Genomic DNA, 6,937 nt, shown 5'->3' on the forward strand with positions numbered 1-6,937 from the left:
TCATGAGTTTAAATGTGTTTGTGGTGATTAGTTGGCTAATTTCTTGATTAAGTAAAGGATCCTCAAATTAGCAAGCAACAAATGATTTTTGTGTTGTTTTTGCTTCACACAATCATAAAAACATTTCCTCCAACATGGTGGTGAAAGTATTTGACCCCTCTTGGATTTGGTGACTTTTTGGTTCTTAATGCTAGTTGACTTTCACTAATTACATGCTATTTGGAATTAGTGACTTTGACTAAGGAAATTGTTATGAGCTTCTCTAGCCATTTCAACAATTAAGAAAAGTCTAGGTAATCTCAAGCTCCTTGGATTACTATAACCAAATTAAGGATTTAAATCAAAGTATTGCACCATTGGATTCTAATGATATGTTCATCAAAAGTCAAAGTGAGGAAACTTTAAGTCAACCATCTCTCCCTTATTGATTTTACATCAAACTCTTATTTTTTTTGCATTTGTCTATTTAAATCATAGTTAATTCTAGTTTGTTTCAAGTATTTCAAAACACCAAAACCCCCCATTTTATTTTTATTGTCATTTTACAAGTATTTTTACAAAGAGATTTTTCATAGAGTTATAAATTGAACCAATCTCCGTGGATTCGATCCCTTTACCACTATACACTATTTTAGTGTGTAATATTTAGGGTTATTATTTGTGTTGGCCTCGACAACCACCAAATTTTTGGCGCCGTTGCCGGGGATTGGTTTATTTTTAATCAATTTGTTTCTCTATGCCCAGATCTCAGCGTACAGGTGACTTGATTTACAACCCCGAAATCGAAAAAGAAGCAAGGCGTTTGTCTAAGGAAAAACGAGTTGAACGTGGTCAAACTTCTAACCCCCACGGGGACCCGGAGGTTGAAACCGCTTCATTAAGTGATATAGAACCCGATTCTAGTCCCGACCCTCACCAAGAAATTCCCGAAACACCACCCTACAACAAAATCCACCCATTATTGAACCAATTGTAATGGCGGACGGAGGAGAAGTTCCCGAGAGAACCTTGAGGCAAATGATGGAGACCGATGTTACACAAACTCCAACCGGTATCAATTACCCGGTTTTGGAAGGAGGTTCGGAATTGAAGTCAAGTTTAGTCCACCACCTACCATCTTTTCATGGATTGGAGAACGAAGACCCTCATAAGCATTTGAAGATGTTCCACATTATTTGCACTAGCATGAAGCCACAAGGATCAACTGTAACACCGTGATTTCCAAAAACAAAATTTTCATTTAAATAATTAATTTAATATTAAAACACTTGTTTAAAATCTTATTCATATTCGAATTACAAATCATAGTTCCATTTTCATTTGAATTGACAACCAGGATCCTCCAGAATACAATTCTTTCCTCGGTGTGTACAATCGAACCGTTGCCATCCCGCGTTACCGTAAGAACCTGAAACATCATAACATAAACAACGTAAGCACGAAGCTTAGTGAGTTCCCCAATATACCTTACGCACATACGCCATCCGGCCCGGACCTTTCGGTCCACATAACATTGCCTTCCGACCCGGACCTTTCGGTCCACATAGTATTGCCTTCCGGCCCGAACCTTTCGGTCCACATAGTATTGCCTTCCGGCCCGTAACATAATCGCCTTCCGGCCCATAACAGTAATAACATAACACATGTAACATAACGCACATAACACATAAGTCATACATCATACCGTTCTTCCTATCACATGAAGTCTCGCCTTCCGGCCCGTATAAGTATACATCAAATAAGCATACATCACATATAAAGCATCTACCTCTCTAGCCATAGCATAAATATAACACATACGACCTTCCGGTCTCTCAATCAAACCCTTCCGGGTAAAGTATAGTGAGAAGACTCACCTCGCGGACACTGGAAGATAGCAACTCCTGAAATCCCTTGCACTTGATCCTCCGAGCTACAAGCTCCCTGTAACACCATATATCCCTTAGTAATACTTCTATCTTCCACGTTAACTGACCCTAAGAAATCACACCGGTCAACTCTGGTCAACAGCCCATTGTCAGCTCGACTGGACTCGGCGAGTTCCCTGGCGACTCGGCGAGTCTGGTCGTCCTTCAATCCTCTCAGATTCCCCTTCTACTCGTCGAGTATCCTCTTTGACTCGACGAGTCACTCCTGGAAGAATCGCGGGGCCACCCCGACTCTACTCGCCGAGTCTGAAGAACCAACTCGGCGAGTCCCAGTGAACCTTCAAGCTACTCGCCGAGTCTGATCATCCGACTCGGCGAGTCCACGCCATGCAGTCGATCGAACTGCTTCCTGAGATACATATATTCCCGAATATACAAACATGGGACCTTCTGGACCTCTAAGGGTCCTAATACAAGGTTATAAACATTGGATAACGACACAACAATCCATCTAATCTCCAAATGGGTTTCACAAACCCTAAATCCGTGCACACATTCACATAGCAGAAAATAATCCGAAAGGTTACCTGAATCATGCACTCTCAGTGTCCCCAAGACTCAAAACGTGATTCCCTTACTGTCCCATTAGCCAAAACCTTCTCCTTCTTGAACAATAACTTCCTCAAATCACCAATGATCTTCAATCCTTGTTCTGGATGCCCACAACCGGTTTAGGATCCTTCTCAGTCGGCCAAAAGGCGAACAATGACGGCATAAGGTCCCTTATATACGACCCAATACGAAACGGCTAGGGTTTCCGCTGAACAGCGTCGACTCGCCGAGTCCATACCTGGACTCGTCGAGTCCAGTCGCGAACCCGCGACCAAATCTGCGACCCTACTCGGCGAGTCTGGCTCCAACTCGCCGAGTCCCCCCTTTAAAACACCCTAAAATGCAATTTAACAATACTTGAGATTTTGGGCTGTTACAATTCTCCCCCACTAGAATTAGACTTCGCCCTCGAAGTCTCACTCTGAAAATAGTTCTGGCTGCTGCTCCCGCATCTCACGTTTCGGCTTCCCTAGGCACTACCGGTCTCTTCCGAGGCCACCACTGGACCAATACCAGAGGTACCTCCTTGTTCCTCAGAACCTTGATCTTCCGATCTCCGACGGCCACTGGCCTCTCGACGTAACACAGGCTCGCATCCACCTAATCGTTCTCTAGTAGAACCACTGCTGACTCATCCGCTATACACCTACTCAATTGCGACACATACCAGTGTCATGGATCCGATCCAATTCCGTTGACAGCTCCAACGGTAGGTCACCCTTCCTACCTTCGTACCTTCACGAAAAGACCCAACATACCGGGGCCCCCCATTTACTCCTCTTCCTAAATCGAAACACCCCGCCAGAAATACGAAGTCGCCGACCGGAATCACATGCTCGTAACGGCGTCTGACTGCATAACCTTCCTGTTAACTCTAGACGATCACTAACTCTCTTTAACCTACTGAGTCTGCTTGTCAACTAAAGCACGAACTCTGAACTGCTCATCACTCTCTGAAATCGGAAATTACCCAAGATGCACTCTGCTCCAAATCTCAACGATCACTCAACCCATAAGGATTAGGAAATCCTGAACCACCGGATCCCCTATCCAACGCCCACTTTGCCCATTCCGGTTCGACTGAGAGATCCATTCTCCCTCTCAGATCAACTCTCACAAGTTCCCTCTTGCCATCACATACACATACTGAACTAGTCCCAACACCCGCAGGTTGAAAAACCCGGTACACTGATGATATCCTCGAACATCTCCCAAGGAGAACCACTAATATCCGTCCTATACTCTGATCAGAATCACACTGAGAATTCAAGATTCTCTATTCTCTTGCATCCTTTCTGAGTCTCGTCAGTCATCCCAACCCGGATGGTTCCTACTTCATTGCCGCATACACGATGCTCGAAACCATACTTGAAATACTCTACCCATAACTCTGCTCTGCAGCTTTCACTTTCGTGAACTTGCACCCCTTCGGAGTTACACACCTTCCTCTTTTCCTTTTTCCAAGGAGCCCTCTTGACCATAATGCCACTCCAACCGGTGCCACGGTGCTCGCCCCAAGCGACACCACCCTTTTTGCATAACCGCTAACCACATACCCTGGTTCTCACTGCAGGGGCTCTCAATCTCATGCACTCTCTCCACTCATCAAGATCACTGCCTCAGCTAAACAAGATCACTAACCCGGGGCCAGACCTTCCAATGCAATCACACTGCAACATACACAATCCGCAATCTCAAACTGATCCAGCAATACCAACAGAGTCTCCAGCATGACTGGACCGACTCTCATAACACATACTAGCCACTCGAGGCTATATCTCTGTGGGTCCGTACACCCAGCTCTACGAACCCTCAGGTTCTAACTCTGGAACCTTCCAGTTCCAGCTCTAGAAACATGCACAACATAATCCCGTGGGATTAATGCAGTACAACCCATCACGTATCTCAAACATACCAATACTCTGATCACATAGCCCCGGTCACTTACTCAAGCTTGATCCTGACCTTCTCTCAGGTCTCCACAATAGAATGCCCTAGGTCTGTATCCCGCCCCGCATACCCGACGCTCACTCTCGTCGGCCTATACTCTGCGCTGACAACCACTGCTGAATCCCAACATCTAAGCACCCTCACATACTCATCGATCTCCCAGAGAATTTTCTAATTCTCCCCCACTAAAACACTGACTAACTGCCACCGATCGTCATTAACGACCTTACAAAACAATCCTGTACAAAGAGAACGATTACACACTGACTGCTTCCCACAAGCACAAGCAACCCTCAGCAAAACACACTTCCTCCCTGATCAACCCACTCGCAAGAATCTAGTCCTTCAATCATCCACTCCACGACTGTAGATGCTACCCGACAATCAACCCAGTGCCGCATCTCCCCTAACAACCCCCACGGACGATAACCAAAGGAATCCGCGACAATAACCCATAACCAAACCCACAATCTGCCCAAGGGATGAACACCACGTCGAAAACCGCACAAGACTACTGACACTAAAACACCAATTATAACCATACCCAACCATCAGGGAATAACGTATGCCAAGCGAAAACCTGAAGCACCAATCCATAAACATGCCAGACCCGCGAAACAACGAATACCGCAACGAAATCCATACAAGATACCAGCACAGACAATACGCCAAATCAATGCAAGACAATTAAGACATCCTGAAAACATCATACCCGCAGCTGTCTCCGGCACTGCTCCGTCTCCCTCTGTCGCACGCAGATAAACACGACCCTGAGCCCTCTGGGGCTCTGCTCCATCCTGTCCTCCTCAAATCCCGAATTGGCACTGACTGCCAACCATCCCGTGCACAGTGCCCCTCCTTTCCGCACTTGCGGCATGCACCACCGGACCCGCAAGCTCCGATGTAACCCCTTTTTACTCGATCATCGACACCTATGGTCTCATGCTTCCCTACTGCATCTCTATACTCCACTTATTACTACTCCTGACAATTCTTGCTTTCTTATATACTGCACCCGGTTCTCCCCCGCTAGGGTTCAAACCAACACCAAATAGTATACAATCAACCCACGACTATCTTTCACCAGCGAAGTCGTATCTGCTCCAGAAAAAGTGCTGTGCAACACCCGATAGTCCCTCCCCTTATGAAGTCAATCAATCCCCTATACTCTGAACCTCTAGCTAATTCTCCAAGAACTTCTCATCACGGCTGCCTCTAATCGTTCCAAATCCCATACTGATCTAATACTAAGCACCCGCACTGCTCGATAACATATCTGGCTCGCAGACCGCGCCGCAGCATCATCGTTTCTCTCATCTCAGCTCATCAACCTGTATCCAACGCCGGACTTGTCCCAAGGACAGGGACTTACCCTCAACATAGACGACAACTCTCCGCACTGCAAAACTCGTCCGAACTCTTCACTGCTACCACTATAACCCAACCTGTTATTCTCAATTAGGTGTGGTGTGGTTCTCAACTACCTCAGCCCCAACTGACTGTCTGTTCACGGTAAATCTCTGCCTCGCGGTACACCCGCTACCTGATGCTCTGAGGGAAGTCATTATCGATAACTACCTGCAGGGTGTACTTCCAAATCCAGAACTGAAACACCAGACCTCTCGCGTCTTGCACACGAGCAAAAATGACACTACCCACCCAAAAGGTGACCTCTCCTCTGTCGTCTGATTGCTCAACTCAACTGAAATTTTCCCCTGTCTTTGACTCTTACCCAAAATACTCTGGTAAGCACTCGCCTTTCCCCTCGAGGAACGCCTCTCCGTACTCAATCATGGTCTACAGGCTTGAAACCCATAGCGTCCAATCTCCACCTCATCGGTCATAACCGGGTAACAAGATGGCCACAAGCATCATCCACTACGAACCATGGTACTCATCCCATGACATCCCTCCTCAACATGCTTCGGTGTATGGTACCTGAACCATAGCACCACTCCCCAATCTGCTCCAACGTATAGCACTCGGACCACAACATCTATCTCAATCTGTTCCGATGTATGGTGCCCGGACCATAACATCACTTTGTATCCGCTCCGATGTATGGTATCCGAACCATAACATCACCCCTCAATCTGTTCCTTAGGACCTTTAGGATGCTCCCTGTATCAAGTATGGGTCCTCTGCTTTCAGTAGTACGGGCCCATACTACCTGCCACATCTACCCATACTTTCCACACGGACCATCCCAGAGTTCCTAAATAGCTGATCGACCTGCTCTTTTTCACCAATCCCATCTTGCATGCTCGCTCCCCAGCGAAATCCTCTACTCTACCCGCGCACCCATCTTGGCTAGGTTTAATCTCTAGCCCATTCCGCCGTCCTCCCACTTCTTTGCTATCAGCTGCTGAAGAGCTCCTGATGATGCCAAACATCTACCTCCTGAGTATCGTCATACTCACTTAGTAGCTGTCTCCCATCATCGAGAACTCCACAAAGCACGAAGCAAGCAGCATTCGAGCATCGAAGCATACATAGGACTCCTTAGC

Source organism: Lactuca sativa, chromosome 9 (assembly GCF_002870075.4).
Source record: "Lactuca sativa cultivar Salinas chromosome 9, Lsat_Salinas_v11, whole genome shotgun sequence".
Classification (NCBI taxonomy): Eukaryota; Viridiplantae; Streptophyta; class Magnoliopsida; order Asterales; family Asteraceae; genus Lactuca; species Lactuca sativa.